The sequence below is a fragment of the Ursus arctos genome, unplaced genomic scaffold (genome assembly GCF_023065955.2).
Source record: "Ursus arctos isolate Adak ecotype North America unplaced genomic scaffold, UrsArc2.0 scaffold_9, whole genome shotgun sequence".
Classification (NCBI taxonomy): domain Eukaryota; kingdom Metazoa; phylum Chordata; class Mammalia; order Carnivora; family Ursidae; genus Ursus; species Ursus arctos.
Genome location: NW_026623111.1, coordinates 64,014,869 through 64,039,145, shown reverse-complemented (window position 1 = coordinate 64,039,145; position 24,277 = coordinate 64,014,869). Strand labels below are relative to the sequence as shown.

Genomic DNA, 24,277 nt, shown 5'->3' with positions numbered 1-24,277 from the left:
TTTTTTTAAGATGTTATTTATTTATTCGACAGAGAGAGACAGCCAGCGAGGGAACACAAGCAGGGGGAGTGGGAGAGGAAGAAGCAGGCTCACAGCGGAAGAGCCTGATGTGGGGCTCGATCCCATAATGCCGGGATCACGCCCTGAGCCCAAGGCAGAGGCTTAACCACTGTGCCACCCAGGCGCCCCATGGCCAGTATTTTAACATAATATTTTAGCCGTCAATATCGCTGTCAGGAATACAATTTATTTCACACTTTGGGTTTATTTGGATGGACATTTTGGAGATGAAGGTGGCAGTGATTTAGGGCTGCTGACAAATGGTGCTGAGCCTGCTATCCTCACAAATTCAAGTTGGTTTCTTAAGCAAAAGTAGGCCTGGCTCTAAGTGAAAATGAAAATGTTCGAATAAATTAAACACAGTGCAAGGGCTCTCAATCTTTCCATGGAGAAGAGGAAAAGTAAGGACAGTCTATAAATTGGGGACCTTTTTCCCAAGCAAGGCGGTGACTTAGTCATGGACAGGTCAGAATCATCTGCGGCTCTTTGTAAAAATACCCATGCCCAGATCCCACCTCTCCCCTCCTACCCCTCTAACCCCAGGTTCTGACTGGGAAACAGGCATTTGTCTTTTTTTTTTTTTTAAAGCCCTTCACTGGTGATTCTGGTGTGCAGACAGTGTTGAAAGGGATCACAAATTGTTTCGATGGATCCAGAAATTTTAAAAGAGCGGACTGAAAGAAGGTCTGGCTAGAGGACTCCTTCAGGTATTGCAGAGAGAAATGTATGGCACAGAGGGGATGGAGTGGGGAGCTCCTCACATCGTGCTGGGATTCGGTCATGGATGGGACTCAGCAATTCTTAGCTTTGAGGGATTCACAGATCACTTTGAGAGTGTGATGAAAGATAAAGTTACTCCTCAGAAACATACATACAGGCTGAGCCCAGAACATTTAGCACATGCTGTGAAGAGACTCTAGATCAGAATTGTTTTTGTTGTTTTAACCAGATGGATCACACGCATTCATTCAAGTAAGGCCCCTGGTCTCAAGAAGCTTCCAGTCTAGTAGCCCAGAGATAACAGTAACAATAAGTCAATATACACATAGGGTAACCAAGGATTGCAAGAGTAGTGGGGGAAGGGAGTGTTCTGGAATGTTGAATTGGAGAATTTGAACCGCGTGCTTTGAGAGGCGACGGATGAAACGAGATGGGCGTGGTGCGGAGGCCCCCAAAAGAATGGCTGTCGTTCTAAAGCAGGTTGATAAAGAAGGTCCTACTGTGGGAACCCCGCAAGGCTGCCTTTGGACTAGAAGCCAACGGGGAGCGGGCGGTAAAAATGGCATCGCTCCGCGCTGCTGCCAGAGGTCACTGTCGTGGTGCCACGGGTAGGCTGAGGGCTGGGTTGGGGGAGACTATTAAAATGCGGTGAATACGGTTTTATCACAGACTCGGACGAGACGCGGGGAAGAAAAGAGCAAGCTGGCGCTGGGAGGGCGGCCTTGGAGTCCGCTGCTCCCCGCCAGGGTCAGAAGTTGGCCCGGCGTTTGTTCCTCCCGATGAAAGAAAACCGCGGGAGAGCGCTGAGCGCCGGCGAACTGCATTCAGCCAGTGCGCCTGAAAATGAGTTTTAGCCGCTCTGTGCGAAAACCCTAGGTGTGTGGACAGAAGGCAGCCAGCCAGAAGGTTACAACAGGTCAAGAATAAATAACCAGCAGGCGGAGGATCCCAGATTCTGTCCTCCCTTTTGTTGGGTGAGGAGCGCCAGGCAAACGCGTCCACAAAGGCTTTGGAAAGAAGCGGTTCGGCAGGGCACGCGCGGCTCCAGTCCCGGGTAACTATTAGGGGCCCCGAGGGGTGACGGCAGCTGCAGGCTCGGGGGACGGGGGGCTCAGCTCTCCGGGGGAGGCCTCGCGGCGGGGACCCCAGAATAAGTCGGGGGCGGGCCGCGGCGCGGCGGGCGGGGGCGGGCGGGCGAGCAGATCCCACCCCTTCCTGAAGGAAGCGCCCTCCTCGCCGCCGCCGCTGCCGCCGTCGCCGCTGCCGCCGCCGCAGGTCACGGCCCCGCGAGGCGACCGCGGCCCCGCCGCACCGGAGCAGGTAGGCGCGGCGCCCGCGGCGCCCCCTCCTCCGCCCGGGCCGCGGGGCAGCCAGGGGGCGGCGGGCCCGGCTCCGCGCGCAGCCCGGAGGCGGAGACCGGGGGCGGCGGGCGCTGCAGCGGGACTCGGGCGGCGGGGTCCTCCCGGCCGCGGGGGCCCTGCTCCGCTCCGCCCCAGCCCCGGAGCGGCCCGCGCGCGGGTCCACCTTCCCGAGCCCCCTCGGGGGAGGCGCGGGTGTCCGGCAGCGCCCGGTGGTCCCCGCCGCCTCTCCCCCGCGCGTGAGCGCCGAGCCGACGCGCCTCGCTCGCCGTCGCCGCCGCTGCCGCCGCAGTGCTGTCCGCCGAGCCCCTGCGCCGCCCGCCGGCTGCGGCTCCGTCCCGTCCTTTGACAGGTGTCCCCACCCCGCCGCCCCATCCGGATACCCAGGCCTTTTGTTGTCGGGTGGACTCTGGTCGGAAGCGACCCCAAATTTGGCCTCCCGGTCTCTCTGCCATTCGCTGTTCACTTTACCGTTAGCCAAGTCAGGCTGGCTCGGGAAACAAGGGATCCGGGAAGGAGGCACTAACTTGCCTTGCCCTGTGTACCGCCCTCCACTCCAAATGCACAGTCTCGCTTTCCTCTCCTGGGTGCACAAGGGGGAAGACGTGGGGTTTTCGGTTTCTCCGCGGAGGCAGCGGTGGGAGGGGGGTTACCGTTTGGTCATCCACTGCAATAAAAAAGTGATTAGCTTTGGATTATGGAGAAAGACCTTGTTTAGTGGTTTTCTCCTCCTTAAATGAATCAAATCGAGAATGAGTGTTTTTCCCATTTTAAAATCATATTCCGTTTCTCGCTACCCATCCCTCTTGTCCGTCCACCCTTCACCTCCAGAGCACTTTATTATATCCGAAACACTACACTGATTTGGGGGGGGGGGGTGTCAGATTTATTCCGGCCAGACCATCTTTCACAGCTGAGCCAGGATTTTGACTGCAAATGTGAGAACATAGCCAGTTGGGGTGGAAGCCTTTCCTTGAGTGAACCCATTCCGACTTACTACATGCGAGGTCTTGCTTGGAAACCAAATATACTAATGATATGTTTAAAAAAAAAAAAAAGGATTTTGGATCCCTTACAGTAACGAAGCCAAACGGTGATATTAGTTCCTGCTTCTTCATTTCTCTGCTTGAATCAAAGGCAAGTTTTTTTGTGATGCAGGGCTGTCACACCATCCTGGACTGCAGTTCATCAAAAAAGCGAATGTGAATATATAAACTCCGTGCTAGCAGTTAATAAGTTGACCTACTTAAAGTTTTCAAGAAAAAATTGTGAGGCTCATATATGTGATATTTGCAGATCAAAGAATTTTAGTCTCAGCTCTCATGCATTAAATCCCAAACTTTTTTTTCTATGTGTCCTAGAGACACCATGTTTCTAAGATTAGCTATAGCTGTCATCTCTTAACTAGAAATGTGAGTTTAATCTTCGAGGCATAGCATAGGAATTTTAATGGTGTGTCCTTTATTTATAAATTATTTGGTAAATGTTTTGCGAGCTCCCCGAGTTGGAAGCTCAAAAACTGGACATGGTAAATAAAAGGGTAAAGAAATTTTGCTAACAATAAAAACTATTTGGTAGATGTTATGACATTGAACAAACATATTGAGGGATTTGGAAAGTGCATGTTTATTAAATCTGCCATTAGCTGAAGGCAATCTGTTTGGATTATTTAAATTGATGTTAAAGTTCTTTATAGCAATTGCTTAAGTCACGTATTTCTCATCAAATGCCTTTTACAGATTGCTTTGTGGAGGAGATAGTTTGCTCTGTGGAATAATTTTTTGTATGAACATAACGTCTAGGCTTTGTTCTAGAACTACCACAATCATGCTTACGGTGACCTTGCAGGGGGGTTTCTGTGCTTACTTTCCCTGCTTTGTGATCAACAGGAACGGCACTTTGCTTTACGCTCCTGTCTGTACCCCTGCTTTGCTTCCCCTGTGACCTAAGCACACCTCTGCAGTACAATGGCTAGATTAGCAGGGCAGCCTGCGGTCATGAAAGAGGAAAGCTAGCTGGCCCCTGCAATTTGAGCCATTTGCTTTCACTATAATCTGGCCACTAGGGATCATTTCAGTAACCAATTAAGCAAGACAGACACTGACAAGATAACGTATTACCTCTCAATCTTCGCCTTCCCCAGAAGAATCTATTGCACTCAGAATCCACACTACAGTGGTAATTAGGTTCTGTGAGGCTCAAATAAGATTTGTGCTAAAGTTCTCAAAATGTGATACAAACACCAAGTGTTACTGAATCGGGGTCTACATTCATGACAAGGCTAGGAACACACTCCCGCGTGTAATAGTTTCCTCATCCTGAGGGTAACAACAGCAGTGCATCCTTACTTACTTTAACTGCTGACTTTTCTTCCTGGATCTGATGGTGCCCTGTGTCTTTATAAATTGTTCTAAGGACTTTCAAACTAGCTTATAGGTTAGGAGAACTTTCACAAGTTGTTGTTATCAGCAAATACCATTTCTTGGCATGGTTGGATTTTGAAAAATAGCTTGTGGCAATGGAAAGTCTTAATACAAAGACAGTTTAGACAAGCCCGTTGGAATGATAGTTTGAGATAATAATGGAATCTTTGGGCACTAGCCTTCAAATATCAACCTCACTGTAGTTTAAGTCAGGCCAGCTCTGCTGAGTCGGGTTTGGAACTCTCACCTGCTAAGAAATTAGCATTTTTCTTTTAGCATCTGTAAATGGCTTTTCTCCATATTAATACCATCCAATAAAACTTTCTGTAGTTCGGTAATTTTTCCGAGGTGCTAGCCACAAGCCACATGTAGCTATTGAGCACTTGAAATGTGCCTACTGCAATTGAGGGAGTCAATTTTAATTTTTATTTAATTCTAATTAATTTAAATAGCCACATGGGACTAGTGGCTATCGTGCTGGACAGTGCAGCTCTAAATTGTCTTTACCTGTTCCCTGTAGAGATAACATTTGATGGCCATTCTTTTTTTTTCCCCCCTAAGATTTTGTTTATTTATCTTTCTATCTATTTATTTATTTATTTATTTATTTATTTAGAGAGAGCATGGGGGGAGAGGGGCAGCAGGAGAGGGAGAGAGAGAATCCCAAACAGACTCCGCACTAAGCACAGAGCCCGATGCCAGGGCTCCATCTCCCGACCCTGAGATCATGACCTGAGCCGAAATCAAGAGTTGGACGCTTAAGTGACTGAGCCACCCAGGTGCCCCTGATGGCAGTTATTCTTTAGAAGAAAGTGGAAATAGACATTGATAGAACCAGGAATTAACATTTCACTCTGTCATCCTGTTGTTACAGAAAACACTAGTATTTACTCTAAAGCTGAAGTTCTATCCCACTCTAAAAATAAAGTTTCCCTTTTTCATTTATATATATTTGCTAGCCACAAAAATAAACATCGCCCAGAGTTGTTTAGATGCTTGGCCCCATGTATCTGTGTTCTTGAACTTCCTTGAATTTGCTCTCTTGCCCATTATAGAATCATTTATTCTTAAAGCCAGTTTCTGCACTTTTAGATTTTTCAAGGGGAGGGATATTTGAAGAGAGGTAGGAGGTAGGGGGTGATGCACAACCATTCCTCCTCCCAGTCTCCATTCCTTTCTAACAGTCACAGAAGCCCTGTGACGAATCCAACAAATGAGTACCCCGCCTCGAGGAGCGGCTGAAGCCACGTGGGGATGCTTGCATAAATTTAGGAGATGTTCCATATCATCCTTTTCCTTCTTCCTTTCTTTTTCTTTTTTTTTTAGATTTACAGTGCCCAATGGATGAGATACGTGTACTTGTTTAACTTTTTTATTATGTTTCCAAAAAATTTTCATACAGTATTTTTCAAACCATGTGTCCTGAGTCATGGAATTGATTTAAAAGGTTAGGGTGAGCCTAAATGGACTATATAGTGGAATAGGAATTATCACGATGTGTCCCTCTTTGTGGGGGCTGCTAGTGATTGATGGAATTTTTGGTTCTCCGTGTATGGCAAATACAAGGCCACAGGGAGGGTGATGATTAAAAGCGTTACATTAATAGGACCCTTGGGTTCAAATCCTGACTCTGCACTGCCCCGTCCATATATAGTGAGGACTATATCAGCAGGGTCATTATTTGTAATATTATTATATAAATGTATGTGTGACTTTTAGATCATGATATAAAATACTGCCTCTGAAACTAGGCTTGGGACCCACTTTTAGGAAACACTGATCTAAGACCTGTGTAATCACTAATAATAACAAGCAAATGATTGAGTACTTCCCAAGGGCTCCACACTGAATGCTTTACATGTATTATTTTGTTTCTCATGACAGTCCTGTAAGCCCTGCCACAGTCCCACAGTACCTCCATCCCAGGAAGTCAGAGAGGCAGGATCTGAGCCCCAAGCAGTCTAACGACAGAGCCCACGAGTTCAGCCACCTCACCTTTCATATTGCAGTGTGACAGTGATACACAGAAGGACATCTGCAGACCTGTGAGGCTCAAACATTGTATAGCCTTGCACAAGTACAGAAACGAGCAGACCACAGCTCTTTTCTGTGTAAGATGAGTCTTGATGAGTGAGAGGGGAGTCACTGCATTATATTTAGGCTAGGAGAGAACTCGCTGCTGCCAGCCTCTGGCCCCTGAAAGTGAATGCTCTTGGTCAGGAAGCCTGGGGACCAAAGAAACCCAAATGATCCTGAGGCTGACTACAAATTGTACAGGCTTCCTTCCCTCCTAACCACTTGCTAACTTCTGCACACTGCTTTGTAGCAAGTCGTCACAAATGGTCTGAATAGATAATGTCCATCCCATACGTCTCCCACTTTTTACTACATTCTGAATTGTTTTTCAGAATCACTTCTTGCCTGTAAGTGCTTCATGAGATGTATGGATTTTTATGTGTAATGGATATATAACATTCTATTAGTTTCAGATGTACAACATAATGTTTAGATATTTGCATATATTGCAAAATGACTAAGTCTAGTTAACACCCCTCACCACATATAGTTACAAATTTTTTTCTTGTGATGAGAGCTTTTGAGATCCACTCTCTTAGTAGCCTTCAAATATACAATATAGTATTATTATTAACTATAGTCAACGTGCTATACATTATATCCTTAAGACTTATTTTATAACTGGATGTTTGTACCTTTTGATTTAACTTTTAATATAATAAATGCAAAACAATGTTTTAAGAATTTTAGGTACGGAGGTGCCTGGGTGGCTCAGTCGGTTAAGCGTCTGCCTTCGGCTCAGGTCATGATCTCAGGGTCCTGGGATCGAGCCCCGCATCAGGCTCCCTGCTCAGTGGGGAGCCTGCTTCTCCCTCTCCCACTGCCTGCTGCTCCCCCTGCTTGTGCTCTCTCTCTCTCAGTCAAATAGATAAATAAATAAAATCTTTTTTAAAAAAAAGAATTTTATGTACAAGGAGAGGTCTTAAAATTGAGGCTGGCAATCTTTTTTTTTTTTTCTCCCCTAGTGTAATCTAGAAAGTAAAACCAAATTCATTATAGAAGTAGATTTCAGTTTTCCCTAAAAGTCAAACTAAATATAAGTGGTCACATGTCCATAGACTCCGTCAGGTAGAATAGAAAAGGCAACAGCTTGTCATCATGGTTAGTTTTCTTCTTTAAAAACTACAGAATGTCCTTGAGGCGTTCAGATTTCGCTCAAGGCCGCAGAGGCGTCCACCTCTGGAGAAGTGATACAGACCCAGCCTGTGGAGTGCAGAGGAGTACAGTGAAGTGTCTTTGAAAAAGCGTTGAAAGTTGTGTAATGCTTTTAGGCAAGTGTGGACAAAGCTTAAGAAGTCATCGTGATTAACTATGGAGTAGAGGAAATTAGCCTGTAGTTTAAATGGTGTTATTTAACTCTGCAGTAATTATAATGAATTATGATGGTTTTCAACTGAATGTAAACATAAATGTCTCCAAAAATAGCATAGCCTTACTGTTCATCAAACATTTCATTTATTACCAAAGTAGACCTCTTCCTGGGTTTTTTTTACACGTATAATGACTTAGCTGCCAAAGAAATATTTTAAATGTTAATAATTGGAAATTTTAAAGCATAAATTAAAACTGTATATAGCCGGGGGCACCTGGCTGGCTCAGTTGGTAGAGCATGTGATGCTTCATCTGGGGTTGTAAGTTCAAGCCCCATGTTGAGGGAGGAGATTACTTAAAAAAAAAAAAAATGGGCATCTGGGCGGCTCAGTTGGTTAAGCATCCGGCTCTTGGTCTCAGCTCAGGTCTTGATCTCAGGGTCATGGGTTCAAGCCCTGTGTTGGGCTCCACACTGGGTATGTAGCCTACTTAAAAAACAAAAAACAGGAGTGCCTGGGTGGCTCAGTCAGTTAAGCGTCTTCTGCCTTTGGCTCAGGTCATGGTCTCAGGGTCTTGGGATCGAGCCCCGTGTGGGGCTCCCTGCTCAGCGGGGAGTCTGCTTCTCCCTCTCCTTCTGCTCCTCCCCTACCCCCGCTCATGCTTTCTCTCTCTCTCAAATAAATAAATATAATCTTTAAAAACAAAAACAAAAGACAGACAAAAGAAAAAACAAGAAAAAAACTGTAGATAGCCAAAATGGGCATTATAGTGTATAAACTGGTCTGGTTAATAAAACAGTTTTTCAGATTATCTTTCAGTCTATTGATTCATGAGTGAAATGTGTTAATTAAGAAATATTGATACCGGAGGTGCCTGGGTGGCGCAGTCGTTAAGTGTCTGCCTTCGGCTCAGGGCGTGATCCCAGAGTTCTGGGATCGAGCCCCACATCAGGCTCATCCACTGGGAGCGTGCTTCTTCCTCTCCTGCTCCCCATGCCTGTGTTCCCTCTCTCACTGGCTGTCTCTCTCTCTGTCAAATAAATAGATAAAATCTTTGGGGAAAAAAAAAAAGAAATATTGATACCGGGGTGACTGGGTGGCTCAGTTGTTAAGCGTCTGCCTTAGGCTCAGGGCGTGATCCTGGCAATCTAGGATCGAGCCCCATGTCAGGCTCTTTCACTGGGAGCCTGCTTCTTCCTCTCCCACTCCCCCTGCTTGTGTTCCCTCTCTGTCTGGCTGTCTCTCTCTCTGTAGGATAAATAAATAAATAAAATCTTTTAAAAAAAAAAAGAAATATTGATACCATTGTAAAGCATTTCAAATAGAAATATTTTTTTTACTGCACTTGGAATGTTTGTAAATTACAATTAGAATTCTGTAATGTAATCGTCCTGGAATTTCTAGTGGAAATATATCTCCTGGAATTCCTAAATTCTACTTCTCACTAAAACTTAAAGAGTATTTACATGGAAACACTAGTAACTAAAATCTACATACATGCGGTGGCAGGAATATTAACTAATGGGTGACGGTTTTTCTTTCTTGTGGTATTATGTTCCCACATGCCCTAGACTTATGTCATTTTGAAAAATTTTCCAGTCTTGTCAATGGCAGCACAGTGTTCATAAGAACAGTATTTATCGCCCTGTAATTTTAACAGCTAATAGAATTGTTCCTGAATAAGCTGATTATTTTTTCTATGACATTTTGATTGGTGTTTTTCCATTTTAATTTGAGCTTATACGTAGCATAAAAATTGATGTATATGAAAAGGGGTGGGTTACCATTTGTATACCAAAATTTTGATTTTCTATGTATGCATGTAAAAATAAAGACAAAATTTTTCCATTACCTGATTTGGGGAAAGGATACCATTGTGATCAAGTAGTGGCACATGGTGATCTTTTAAGATCAGGCCATTGAACCAAGTGAGCGTTTACTTACAGGGCCATAAATTCAGCAGTTCAGCTATGATGTTCTTTATTAGCTATTGGACAATATTTGTGTCATACCTAGCAAGGTCCCTCGCCCAGAGTAACTTTTTTCTTCACCGTTACTTCCTCCTTATTCATAACACAGGTTTTAACTTGTTTAATCACATGGGAAATTAAAGAGGATTGTTCTGGATGACAACTGCTCCCCTATTGAGCATTTCTAAGAGCTAGAAAAAGCCTTAGGAAGTCAGATAATTTATTTCTTTGAGTCTTGGCATGACCACAGTCATCACAGAAAGATGATGTGTGGACTCCATTCTACTTTGAGCTTATGAATATTTTACGCCAGTTCTTGATGTATTGTCTATCCAGGCTGACTTAACAGGACCCTGATGTTGAAGCTAGGCTCACTTCAGTTTCAGGTATCTCCTGGTTTGCTTGCTTGTTTCTTTGCATGTAGAAATTATATTATGTAATTTTTTTGTATCCCACTGGTTTGTCTGGGGAGGGAGGTTGGCAAACTATTTTGTAAGTAAAGTTTTATTGGAACACAGCCCTGTCCATTGGTTGCACATTACCTGCTTCTGCACCACCACGGAGTCAAGTAGTTGAAACAGCCCATCTGGCCCATGAAGCTGAAAATTTCCTCTATCTGGTTCTTTATGGGAAAAGTTTATCAACTCCTTCATATGATGCTCTTCTTATGGGATCCTTGAAGAAAATGTGAAAAAAATGTCCTGTTACAAATTACATATAGTGAATTGCTCCCTGTAGAAGCAGATTTCACATCTGAATGAGTAAATGAGTGACTAATATCTTCTCTCTTCCTATCGCACTGTCCATTGGCTGTGAAAGAAGGTGTCATCAGCATAGGCTTAGGTATCATATAGACCTGGCTCACTAGCTGTGTAACCTTGAATAAGTTACTTAATCCTTTTTGAAGCTATTATAGATACTGTGGTACCTGCTGTTGGGAGGCCCAGTGTCTGGCCTGGGTGGACATTGGGGTGAAAACCGTGTGTCCCATGCATCTCGGCAGGTCTTTACAAAGAGAGGCACTGGCTGCACTTTTGTCCTAGGTTGTCTTTTCAAGCATGTTTGTGTAGTCAACAGTCTTGGATGATAGAGGTAGTGTTGCTCTTGGAAGCAAGGGGCAGGCATGCTTCCATCTACTATAATAGATGTGAGTTCCCCAAGTCGGAGTTCCTCTCCCGGAATGCTACTGACTTGTGTGCAGGTGTCGCGTGGCCCTCTTTGCCTACCCTGCAGGCATTGGAGCTGGAGGACCGTTACAAGAAAATGCAAATACTCCAGCTACTGCTGCTGCTGAGGGTAATAAATGTCCTTTGTCCCTGACCCAGGAGCCCTGGGTCTTCTGCCAGCATCCATGAAACTGTGGCAGGATGACTTGTGCAAATAGCATAAAATCCCAGACCTTTCCAGTTCTCAGACACCTATTCTGTGGGGTTTTTATGAAACTTGAATAAGGTAATGAATAGAAGACAATTAACACAGTGCCCGGCAGATAATAAGTGCCCAGTAAATGTGAGCTATGATTATTACCTAGCTGGTTATTAAGGTGTGAAGGTGAGTCCCAGTTTTGTGTGTCCAACTTGTATCTTAAGATAGAGGATTTTCAAATCGTAGGTCACCAGGGCTATGAAAACACTGAAGGAGATTAATTTTTATAATGAAACAGAAAATACAATATAATAGAATAATAAAGAAAATATCCAAGTGCAGAATTTGTGGTAAGGATAGTGATTTGTTAAACATTTAGTTTCAATTATATACATATATATCTGTATATTGGACTGATATAAAATATTTTTTTTTCTGTCAGTCACAGTCAAAAAGTTGGAAAGCCACTGCTGCCCTAATACATATATGGATCTATTCAGAAGAACTGTTGTTCATGAGAGCGTAGAATTCCTGTCTTAGTTCTCATTCTGGGAAAGGGGTATAAAGGGCCATGCCCACTCATCTAGGTGTGGCTGCTGAGAAAGAATGACCAGAAGTTCAGTTTGTTTACCCTCTGTAAACCGTTTTGCCTGTGATTAGCAGAAAATGAATATAGCCACAGGTTATTTTCAGAAGAAAGGGATTTGGTGGTGGTGGTGTCCGCCAATAGAACTTTCTATGGTAATGGAAATGTTCTGTTTCTGCACTGTGCAATACAGTAGCCACTCTTTATTGAGCACTTGAATATGCAACTGAGGAACTGAATTTTTAATTAAAAATATTAAAAATTTGGATTAAATTTGGACAGCATAGTTTTATTTAGATTGAACACAAAGTTGTGGTTTCCTCCAGTACAATTAACTGTGTGGTTTGGCTTCCGGTACTGTCCCAAGGTGCAGCGCCCTTCCACTGGGTGGTTCAAACAACCACTGACCCTTGCCCATGTCTGGCTTGGGTGGACATTGGGGTGAAGACATGCTTGAGGAGTGGCTACCTTGGACAGCGCCACACACCCAGAGAAAAGGTCAGGTTTCCGGGGGTAGAGATTCTCAACCCTGGCTGTGCAACAGAATTATCTGAAGAGCTGTACAAATCCAGGCTGCACTTCAGACCAAATCAGACATTGTTTAAATGTTCCCGGGGTGCTCTTTCATTTTGTCAGCTGGGCAGCGTCACCGGCTAGCAGGACAGGCTTGCCCATAGTCGGATGGGCAGGGGAATGGGCACACAAAAGACAGTGGACCCCTCTCTTATCTTAAACATGAAGACTCCAGCTTATCTTTGGTGTTGAGAGCTGAGCTGTTTCCCACCTGGCTGCCCTTGCAACAGAGGTGCCCTTGCTCAGTGGGCCAAAGTACAAATTTGTGTATGACAAAACTGAGCTTCAAAGAAGGAAAAATATAGGCTCTTAACTGACCTGATCCACATGTGCAGTACTTTCTATTTATATATCCAGCAAACGTTTATAGACGCCCTCCTGTGTGTTTGAGATAAGCCGTGCTTGCTCAGTCTAGTGGGGGAGACCGACACGTAAATAGTTTTCATACAGTAGGGTAAGCATAACATGGAGAGAAAAACCACTGAGTGCCTGGAGAGGACCTATGAGGGGGTAGCTATCCTGGATAGAAAAGGAGAGACATCAGGGGGTTTCTAAGAGACACTGACACGCAAGTTCAGTCTTGTACGATCAGAAGGAGTAGTCACATGAAGAAGGGGAAAATGAACAAAAGAACAGATAGAGCATGGGAGGAGGCCATGGCCTACATTTTCTGTCCCTCTAAGACTGAATCCCATAAGGTAGCTCCCTCCTGAGGGAGACCCTCACTGCAGTTTTAGCAAACCTCCTGGGATACTCTTATCCTAACTGAGCTTTATCATTTATTCATTCACTCATTTATTCATTCATTCGACAAGTGTGATTTACTGAGGTGTTACTATTTGCAGACGTCATCTAGGTGCCGGTGATAGAGCAGTGAACAAAACAGACAGCATTCCTGCCACAGGGAGCTTTATATTCTATTGGACAAGACCAACCAGAAATAGATGAATAAGGACATAGTATAGTGCATGACAAATGTGTTATGGAGGAAAAGAAATCGTGGTAAAGAATTTGGAGACACCTGAGAAAGTGCTCTGAGAACTAGAAGTCTCATAGCATGCTATCTCTCTGCAAACTTAATAGCATTTCTTACCACTTTTCTGAAACTAGACCTGGGTCCTGCAGTCATTCTCTTTCCTTTGTTCAAGCCTGGCCATCCACTGATGTCCGTAACCCTATGACCTCCTACCTCTTCCACGATCTAATTGTGTCAACAAGACCTCGCACTCCCACCTCCCCTCCCCCCTCCCCCCACCATATAGCATGTCTTGTGTTTTCACGCCTTCTTAAAGTTTTCACTTCTGGTCCTGTGTTGACCCCCCCCCCATTCTTTTCCTCTGCACCCCAGGGAATCCATGGTTAATGCCCTTGACCTTTTGGCTGATTGCTCTCTCGCTCTTCTGTATGGGTCACTGCATGGAAAGGCGTGTCATCACCAAAGTTAAGACAAACGTGGTAAACCACCTTCCACCCTTCCTCAACACTGCTCTCTATCCAGCTCCCAGTCACTTCATTCATTTCTTGAGGAGCTGAGGACCTGGCTCCACATCTTCCCTTCCTCCCTTCCTTCCCAGCTCTTGTCATAACCCTTGGCAATAGCACCATCCTGGATCATCAGACCATAAATCTGGCCTCAGAGTCCACTGGACCTTTCTAATAATTTCACCTCCAACGAAACCATAGCTGTTCGCTCCCAACCCTCCACCCAAATTCTTGTCCAGTTGGTACTTTTTCACCTCAGAAATCTTAACCTCAGTGTCCCATTCTCTGAGCATCCCTATGTGTCCCTCCAGCTGTCCTGTACCCTACTCCCTCCACCTCTCCAACTTCATTGAGGTGTCCAGTCTCTTGACTTCCTTCAACTGCCCCAACTCTTCCTTATAAATACAAATATAGTCATGTCGATCTTCATGCCCTTTCCTCAGAGGATGTGGTACCCGTTTTTCCCCATCTCAAAGCCAGCCTGCTACCTGAACCCCGAATGCCATCTCCTCATGCTTCCTTCAGGACCTTTGCTCTGTTAGTATTCCTCTCTCTTCTGTGCTGTATCTCTGCCCTTTACCGGCCCCTCCCATTAGCCAAGCACTCGCGGGTTACTTCCATAAAAATAATTTTCTTAGGTTAAGTAAATTAAGATAGATCACTCCAAGAATACTGTACAGTCATCTGGAATATTGATGGAGGTGTGTATATATGTATGTCTCACGTGGGAAGATGGTCACAAAAATAAGTTAAAAGGTATTAAGACAGATTTATTAACTGATTTTCTTTTTTAAATTTGTTTCTCTATTTTTAATTTTTATAGTAGAGTACACATACTATAAAATTGCTATCTTAACCGATTTTAAGTATACAGGCCTCCTGTTACAGAAGTGCAAGCTGTTCTATGAACAATCCCAGGTCAGGTTACCAACGTGAAGCAAAATTAACTTACCTAAGACAGAATGGTGCACGAGTACATTTAATTTGTGTAAGAGATAGAATAGAAAAAACAGTAATGTTTTAGAATATTTTATTCTCTGTCTCTCTCTCTCTTCTCTGACTCTCTCTCCTTTGGAAATGGTTCCAAATAAGATTTTTTATTGGATTTGGTAGTTGATAAACTTTAATAGGACATGTTTTGTGGCAGAAGTTATCACTCTGGAGAAGGGATCAAGTGATAAATGGATAGTCATGGAAGGAGCATGTAACCAAGAATATAAAGAAACAGAATATGTAAAACATACATATGAAATAAAAGAATTTGATGAGTGGCTACCTTAAAAAAAAAAAAGTATACAGTCAGTGGTGTTAAATTTATTCACAGTGTTGTGCAGCCAGTCTCCAAAACTCTTTTTATCTTGCAAAATTGAAACTGTACCATTAAACAACGTCCCTTCCCTCTCCTTCCCCAGTCCCTGCAACCACCATCCTGCTTTCTCTCTGAATTTCACTAGTCCGGGTACCTCATAGAAGTGGAATCCTGCAGTATTTGTCTTTTTATGATTGACTTGCTTCACTTAGCATAATGTCCTGAGGGTATCTCCGTGTTGTAGGGTGTGATAGAATTTCCGTCCTTTTTTAAGCTTGAATATTATTATTTGTATGTATATACCCCATTTTTAAATGATTCCATTTTTGAAATTATTAGTATAAGCACACACACATATAAAAGATTGTACATCAAAATGTTAACAGTGGTTCTCTCTCAACTGTGGAATTCTGAATACTTTTCCTCTTTTTCCTGATGTGTGCCTTCTAAAGTATTTACAGCGAGCACACTTCCCTGCTGTAAAAGCCAAAGGGGACCGGCCTTCAGTGGCCCCTCATCAGCTACAGTGGAGTCACGCCCATGATTGGCACCCGCTCCCCCCAGTGCCACCACTCTCTGCTCTCAACGCCACTAACCCCTGCTTCCTGCATACACAGTGGTTGGAGGCCTCGGAGCCCCTGCGCGTGCCACTCACTGCAGCTGCGTGGGAGGCCTCCACATCCCCGTGGACTCAGCCCAGGGTGATTTCCTCCTTGCTTGCCCAGCCCCTGCCCTCGCTGCCAGGTCACTTCCTCCCTCTGGAGCTCCCTAATTCCCCATACCCATCTCTGGCGCTGCACTTCTTTCCTGATTGACTATGAGCTGCTTGGGGGCAGGGACGCTGCATGTATCTGTGTATTCTCAGCAGTTAGCACAGAGCCTGGCAAACAAACTGAGCAGCGTGGGGAGCCTCTGGTCATTCAGAGGGGCTGGATCGCAGGACGCTGAGAAATGAGGTTGGAAAAATAGATGGAAGACTTGCCCTGAGGCCCCTTGCACGAACAATGTAAAGATTTAAAAATACTTTACATTTTACTAAAAATAAATTTGATTTTTTTAAAGATTTTATGTATTTATTGTAGAGAGAGACAGAGCAAGAGAGAGCAGGAGCAACGAGGAGAGGGAGAAGCAGACTCCCCACTGAGCAAGTAGCCCAACAAGGGGCTTGATCCTAGGACCCTGGGATCATGACCTGAGCCGAAGGCAGATCCCTAACTGACTGAGCCACCCAGGCACCCTTACATTTGATTTTAAAGTCATTGCAAGACACTACATTTTTATCTTAATAATACTGGTGGACTCTGGCCCCTGTCCTTGGTCACATCGACGGTGCCCGGTCTCCTGTGGTGTTGGGCTCATAATGCATGTTTGGTAAATCCCTGTTAATCTCTTTGATAAACCTACCAGCTCCCTATGATCAAACCTCTCTTTCTTCAATTCAGCTGCTTTGACAAGCTGGAACAGGAGTTATTTAGGGGCGTGGGAGGCCTTCATTATCACCCCCCAACACGTCATAGGTTAGTGACTAGCAGCCTACACTACATGTGTGATTGATCCTGATCAAGACCCTTCGGAGACATACTGGAGTAAAAAGATGTATTACTGGCATGGCTTTGAGCACCCTGGTGAGTAGAGACAGCTAATGACTGCTTGCTGCCCTTGATCTTGCCGGCTATGCTGGACTGGCAGCTAACATCGTATTACACGGAGGAGCCGTCATGGGCCACACACCGTTGGTAAAACACGTCTCATAGGCTGGTACAGTGAAGTAGTTTTGGATAGCTCCCTTCCATGTAAATGGAAGATTCTAGATCTCCTTTAGGGGCATGAAAGGGGCAGAAGGGAAAATGAAAAATAGTTTTAATTACTGTGGAGTTTAATCAGTTGGGGCCATCCTCAGCTTCTCAACCCACAGGGATTTATATTGGTGGTTTTTTTTTTTTAAGATTTTATTTATTTGAGAGAGATTGCATGAGCAGAAGGGAGAGGCAGAGGGGGATATAGAAGCAGACTCCCCGCTGAGCAAGGAGACCAACGCAGGGCTCGATCCCAGGACCCTGGGATCATGACCTGAGCCAAAGGCAGCCGCTTAACTGACTGAGCCACCCAGGTGCCCCCATATTGGTTTTTCTTAAGGAAAGTGGCCCAGGGTTAGTGATTCACCCAAAGCTGAAATAAGTTTAGCAAAAATTATTAGTGATAGGTCACTTAAGTGTTTGAAATGATACATTTTTCAACTGGTAAACCAACGTGTGAACCAACTGTTGAACCATTGGCCTGACTGCATCAGAATCGCAATGGCTTCCTTTAACGTTTCCTTCTTCCCAAGACCAGGCTCTGTTGAAAGCTTGGCCAGACTAGATAGCACTGGTGATGATACTGTTGTTTTGTTTTGTTTTATTTTTGCCCAGTAGGCCACCAAAAGGAAGTTACAACGTTACTCAGAATAAGCTTTAGACTTGGAGGTGTTAATAGCAGCCTTTAAGTCCAGGCCTCTGTACTGGCTGCGTGCTTGGATAAGTTATTTAATTTGTGGAAGCTTCGAGTTTCTGTTGTTCATCAGTAAAATGTGGATTTATTTGTCTGCCTTGCTGACTGGACTGCAAGCTTCTTCATAGGGGCTGTGGCTCATCCATCCCTAAAACTTGGTACCTGGGACGAGGCCTGGCAGGTAAGAATTCTGCAAATATTAGTCGAGCAAATCAGATCTGTCTGACTTACGCACCTCATAGGTTGTTTTGAAGAGCAGGTGGGATGTGCAGCAGTGGAGTGTGTAGAGATGAGAGCCCCAGCTCCGGAGTTAGCCCCCGGGTCCCAGTCCCGGCTCCAGCATTCCCAGCAACGTGACGTTGGGCAGGTTACTACCCTCTGTGCGTCTGTGAAGGCACGTGGTGGTACCTGCCTCCTAGGTTGTGCGTACAAGCTGTGCCTGGCAGTCAGGGGGTCAGTACTCTACACATACCAGCTCTTGGTGTGACATGTGAGAAGCTTTTCAAATTGCTGCTCAGATAAAGGTGACATTTATTCAGTGAGGTCTTGCCAAGTGTTGGGTGCTCTGAAATGCTGTCAGTAGCATGTCTTTCCCTATCTTACCGAGTGCTGATTCCATTCTGTTTCACATTCTCTAAAGCCCAGGAGGGTGTCTTTCACATGGGCCCTTTAATAAAGACCCTCGTGCTCACCCCGAAATAAAATATAAGGTTCAAGGAAGGCCCAGCCTCGGGCTGCCCTGGCCTGGACCTGCTGCCTGCTCTTTTTCCACTGTTTGCTGTGCAGAATAACTCCGGTCAATTCCAAGGCATTACAGATTTTTAAGATCATGTTAAATAATCATGATTTCACAGGTGACAACACTGCCTCGTTCCCACCTGATTTCCCTGCTTCCTGCCTCGTGGCCACTTGAGTCTCTTGTGCGCAGTGTTTTTCTGCTTGTTTTCCCAGCATCTCACTTTCATAAGCTCCCTGCCCCACCCAGGAACCCTCCCGAGAAAGTATCTTTTTTCTGGGACCAAACCGAAGTACTAGCGACGTTCAAGGCCATGCAAAATCAGAACCCATTTTAGCTATCGTTTTATCTATTCTTTTTCTTCCAGTTCCTCTCTTAATGTACACCTTTTCTGTCCACTCAGCTGAACACCAGCTTGGCTTCTTATTCTCATTCTCCTGGTTCTCACACCAAAATGCCCTGCCAGGCCCGTTCTGTTTATTTATGTTTGCCCACTGCCTTAAGGCCCACCTGCTTTGTCAGTCCTACCTCTTGTTGAACACTGATCAGCTTTGTCCTATATGTTTGCATTTCCTTGTATTTAATTCAGAGCTTTGTTGGGTGTTACTTAAATATTCTCATTGAAGATTCAGATTGTTCACTTGATGATATTATGAGTTTACCAGTTAGCCATTGAGGAAAACCATCCTCGTTTTATATGTATAGGTAAAAAATAAATAAATGAAAAATTAACATTTTCCTCTTGGCAGCTGTAGTCCCAACCACTGCACACAGATAAAGCCCTAGAGCCCAGACCAAATGCAGAAAAACAAAATAATATTGTAGAGCAAGCAGGGCTACTATTGCTCTTATGGGACTCATCAGTCACTACTTCTTGACTTTAATAATACGGGAGACTGTGGTTGCTTTCGTATATCAGCATTTCTTCACTGTTAAGCCACGGCTAGAGTATAGAAGTAAGAGCCGGAACCCTGAGATCATTTAAGTACATAGGGGGGATTCAGTAAATGTTGTGAACAAATTAGTCTGTGGTTTATGTGTGGCTCCTCACGGATGGAGTCTGATTTATACGTGTCAGTTCACTTCTCTGTACTAATTTAGTATGTCTTCTACGATACCAAGATTTCATTCAACTTAAGATATAATGAAATAAAATTATATTGCTGGAGTGCAAACCTATTACGTGTATCATAAGCATCAGCATCTCCTTTTCCTTTCTCCTTTCCTCTCTTTTTCCTCTCTTTCTCGTGGATGGCATCTGAAATGCAGAGAGAGCTTTGGGCTAGGAGCTGCGTGGATGTGTAGAGGAGTCAAACAGTACCCTCTCTCTCTAAGAAATCACAGCCTAGCACGGGAGACACACGTGTGAACAACTGTGTTCTAACCAAAACATGAGACTGAATCAAATAAAAGTAAATGGTTATGGGGCGCCTCGGTGGCTTAGTTGTTTAAGCGTCGGACTCTTGATTTCAGCGCAGGTCATGATCTGAGGGCCGTGGGATGGAGCCTTGCCTAGTGGAGAGTCGGCTTGAGGATTCTCTCCCTGTCCTTCTGCCCCTACCCCCCAAAATAAATAAATAAGTCTTAAAAAAAAAAGTTAGTAGTTACATAGGCAAACCAGGGAAAATAAAGAGAAAGGGAAGCTTGAAAAGTATATAATTTACAATAAATCATACCAAGTGTCTAGTACGTGCCAAGCTCTGTGCTAGGTAATAATTGTGTGACTGTATCCTCGCAGCAAGGATAGGAGGTAGGTAGGTATATTAGGCTACTTTTCAAAAATAAACTGGAACACACTGCAAAAGAGGCAGAGCTGGGATTGAATTCTAGACCACTCTTTTACTATACCAACCTGTTTCTATGCCAGTGTAAAAATAAAGTGTAATCAGTAAATTAAAAGGCTTCAAGGGGTACTTTTAAATAGCCACAGAGCTTTGCAGGGGCTCACATTCCCCTAGAGGAAATTAGCCAGGGTAAAAAGGAGTAAAATGCAAAGAAATAACAGGCAGAAAAAAACAACTTTTTAAAGAAAATATCCTTCGGGTCTGAAGCCTCTAACATAATGAACGCTAATCTCTTCTTTATTAGTTTAATAGCCGAAAGAACAGGCAGAGACATTGAATGACTTATTTTGTGAATCTCCAAATAAAACTAACTTTCTTCAGGATTATTAAGTAGGTTTTAAAAAGGGACGTAAACACCAATTCTTAGACGTAGCTGTGTTTCAATTACAGTGTGTTTCATTCCAGATGAACTTGAGAAATACTGTCAAATTCCAAATTAATCCCCTTGAGTTTTTCTTTTTTAATTGAATTCTGGATATCTCTAAATTAATGTGGCAAAAGCGGCTTTCTTCACGGTACTCTAACCCTCCAGGAACATTTATTTAAGTTTTTGTGTGTCTCAGATTTTTGCGGGGGTTTTTTTCATGTACGTATCTTATTATAGATAGTCTTAGATATTTTATGGTTTTTTAATGCTATTATAAATCTATTGTTTCCATTTTTTCTGTATAATTAAAAGCTGTTTGAATTTTCATCTTTTATCCAACCCTTTATATGAACATTCATTAATTCCAATAATATTTTAATTAATTCTCTGGTCTTATTATTGCAGAAAATAATTCTATTTCTATATTTCTTATAACTAGACCCCTTATTTCTCTTTCTTATCTTACTGAATTGGTAAAAACTGCCAAAACAGTGTTAATAATCATGGTAACAGTATTCATTCATGCTAGTTTTGCTTAACACCAGAGAATGATATTGACTGATGGTTTGTGAGAGATACTCATCATAGAATCCTTCTTTAAAAAAAAGAAAAGATTTTATTTATTTGAGAGAGAGAACAGAGCGAGAGAGAGAGCAATAGTAGTGGGGAGGGGTAGAGGGAGAGGGAGAAGCAGGCTCCCCGCTGAGCAGGGAGCCCAACATGGGGCTCGATCCCGGGACCCCAGGATCATGACCTAGTGAAGGCAGACACTTAACCAGTTGAGCCACCCAGGCGCCTCTCATAGAATCCTTCTATTCCTAATTTTCCTAGATATTTTGTAAGGGACGGGCACTGAATTTTATCAGATGTCTTCAGTATCCTCTTAGGGTTTTTCTTATTTGATTTATTAACAGATTGCATGACATTGATAATAATAATTATGTATCTCCTGGGATAAACTCTCCTAGGTCATGGTTTATTTTTCTTTTAGTATACTGTTGACTTTATGTGATATTTTCCAGTTGGGACTTTTTGCTCCTATTATCCATCAGGGTTATTCATTCACATAAACATGCATATTATATACATGTGCATTTGGGGGTCACATGGTACATACACTTTTTGTATTCTGAATGTTCTATTAATGTACTGTAAACATTTTCCTGTGGCATTAGAAATTCTTCAAAACATATTTTTTAATGGCTATACAATATATTATAGATGTATTATAGCTTATTTAACCCTTCCTCTATTTTTCATTGCTTTAAGTTTTTCCTAATTTTTGCTGTTACAAATAATGCAGAGACGAGCATCTCTACATATAAATCTTCACTCCTATCAGCGATTGTTTCCATAGTATATTCGTTTCCAAGCACTACCACAATCTTACTGGCTTAAAACAGCACAGATTTATTCTCTCGCTTTTCCAGAGGCCAAAAACCCAAAACCAGGGTGTCAGTCAAGCCATGCTCCCTTTGAAGGCCCTAGGGAGAGAACCTTTCCTGGAGTCTTCTGGTTTCTTTTGGCTCCTGGAGCTCCCTGAACCGTGGCAGTATCACTCCAGTGTCTTCACATGGCCTTCTTTCCTCTGTGTGTCTCTGTGTCCTCTCCTTTTCTTATAAGGACACCAGTCACTGGACTTAGGGCCCACCCTAAGTCCATGATGATTTCTTCTCATGGTACTTCATTACATCTACAAAGGTCCTATTTCCAGATAAGGTCGAAGGTTAGGACTTGGACGTGTCTTTTTTGAGGGGGACACCGTTCAACACAGTATACTTTCCGTGAGTAGAAATACAAAGTAAAAGGATAGGAGCCTCCTTAAGCCTCTTCATACTTAAGACCATATTGTTTTCCAGAATGTGTAAGAGGGCCTTGCTCATTTATCATCCGTGGTATAGAGGTACCCATTTATCTACATCTCCACCTGCATTAAGTATTACCATTTAAAAAATACATATGTTTGCCTCTTGGATAGGGTAAAAATGGAAACTCATTATTTTTAAATTTCATTCCATTAATTGTTGGGACAGTTGACAACATTTTTATGTACTTATTAGGGACATTTGTAATTCTATAAAATCTTTGTTCAAGCCTTTTGCCCATTTTTCTTTTCACACATTAGTTGTTTTCTTATTGGTACTGTCATTATATACGAAGAATATTAGCCCTTTGTCATATTGCTTGTAGTTTGTCGTTTACCTTTTAATTTTACAAAAGTTTAGCTCTGTGTGGTCAAGGATATTAGTATTTCTCTTGCAATTTCTTCCTGTTTCTAAACTTCAGAAAATGCTTCCCTTTCCAGACATTACCTAAAATATTTACCCAAGTTTCCCAGCCATGTTATAGTTTCAAGTTTTATATTCTACTCTTTATTTCACCTGGAATTTACCTATGTGTATGACATAAGGATCTAAATAGATGGAGTTTTCCCCCATTTTATAATTGATTTCTGCCAGCACATTTATTCAGTGATTCCTGTGTTCCTCATTAATTCCTTTAAAGCAGTGATTCTCAAGCAGAAGTGATTTTTGCCTCTCAGGGACATTTGACAATGTTGGGAGACCTTTCTGGTTGTCATAACAGGGATGGGGTGCTATGAGCAGCTAACAGTTAGAGGCAGGGATGGTGCCGAGCCTTGTTCAATGCATCCATCAGCCCCCACAACAAAGACTTATCCAGCTCCAAATGTCAGCGGTGCTGCTGTTGAGAAACCCCTGTTTTACAGTCCATCTTAGACTAGCAGGCCTTCACCATATTGGATGTTAGATGTTGTTAAATATAGAAACCATGGCTGCTACTCACTCCAGAACCTACTACACAGACTTTCCGGTGTAAGAAACAACTCAGTCCCAGGTCAGTGCCTACGGTTCCTGGGGCAGTCTTTGTTTTTCCAACTAGGAGGCCCTTTTAGATGTTTCATTACACTTTTTACATAACGCATCCCCTGACTGGAAGTTTCATGGCCTCTCTGCCTTCTGGTTGTCATGTGGACTCTACTGTAAATGGTGTGATGTGTTTTCCTGATGCTTCAGCATTCCCACTGGCAGGCTGGAGGCACCCTGCCAAGGCTACGAGCTTGGTGTGGTAGGCTGGTCCCTGCCACCCGGCCCTCTCTCTCTGGCCCTCCCCCGACTGCGACCTAGTGACATTCAGACGCACCACCAAGTCCCCTCCCGCCTTTTGCGTGTGCCCTCCCCTCCAACCCTAGTAGCAGCGCGGGCCCGCAAGGGCGCACTCCCTCTGCGCCCCCTGCGCGGTGGCCCTGCGCCCCAGGCTCCCCTCCCACGCGGTCCCCAGCCTGTCCTGCCGCCTCCGTCTTCTGGGACATGTGCATGTTGACAGTCTCTTTCACTTTCAAACGCCCCTTCGCGGTGTTATTCCACGCCGGCACCAGACTCATCAGCCCCCGCCCCCGCAAAGTAACAATTACTCCTTACACTTGGCCAGGAGGACGGGCTGCTCTAAGTAAGGACGGAAAACCCCGCGGAGATGCCCTTGGAGGCTCACAGCTGACCACGGGGCTGTGGCGACCGGGCCCCACCTTTTGGCAAGGCTGTGGGTGCCGCTGAGCTCACGTGCGCTGCCTCGTCTTACCCGGGGCCGCG

At 43.9% G+C, this 24,277-nt stretch overlaps 1 protein-coding gene across 2 annotated transcripts in view; it reads left to right on the top strand.

Moving 5' to 3' along the window:
* The first annotated feature begins 1,728 nt into the window (after positions 1-1,728).
* Positions 1,729-24,277, top strand: part of TMEM150C (transmembrane protein 150C) — a 70,586-nt gene continuing 48,037 nt past the window's right edge. Inside the window, exon 1 of one of the 2 annotated variants that reach the window (XM_026509868.4) lies at positions 1,729-1,834. The gene's annotated coding sequence lies outside the window, so the exon portion shown is untranslated. Of the gene's footprint in view, positions 1,835-2,003; positions 2,101-24,277 lie in introns of those variants that run through there. The other variant, XM_048211927.2, reaches the window with a different exon arrangement.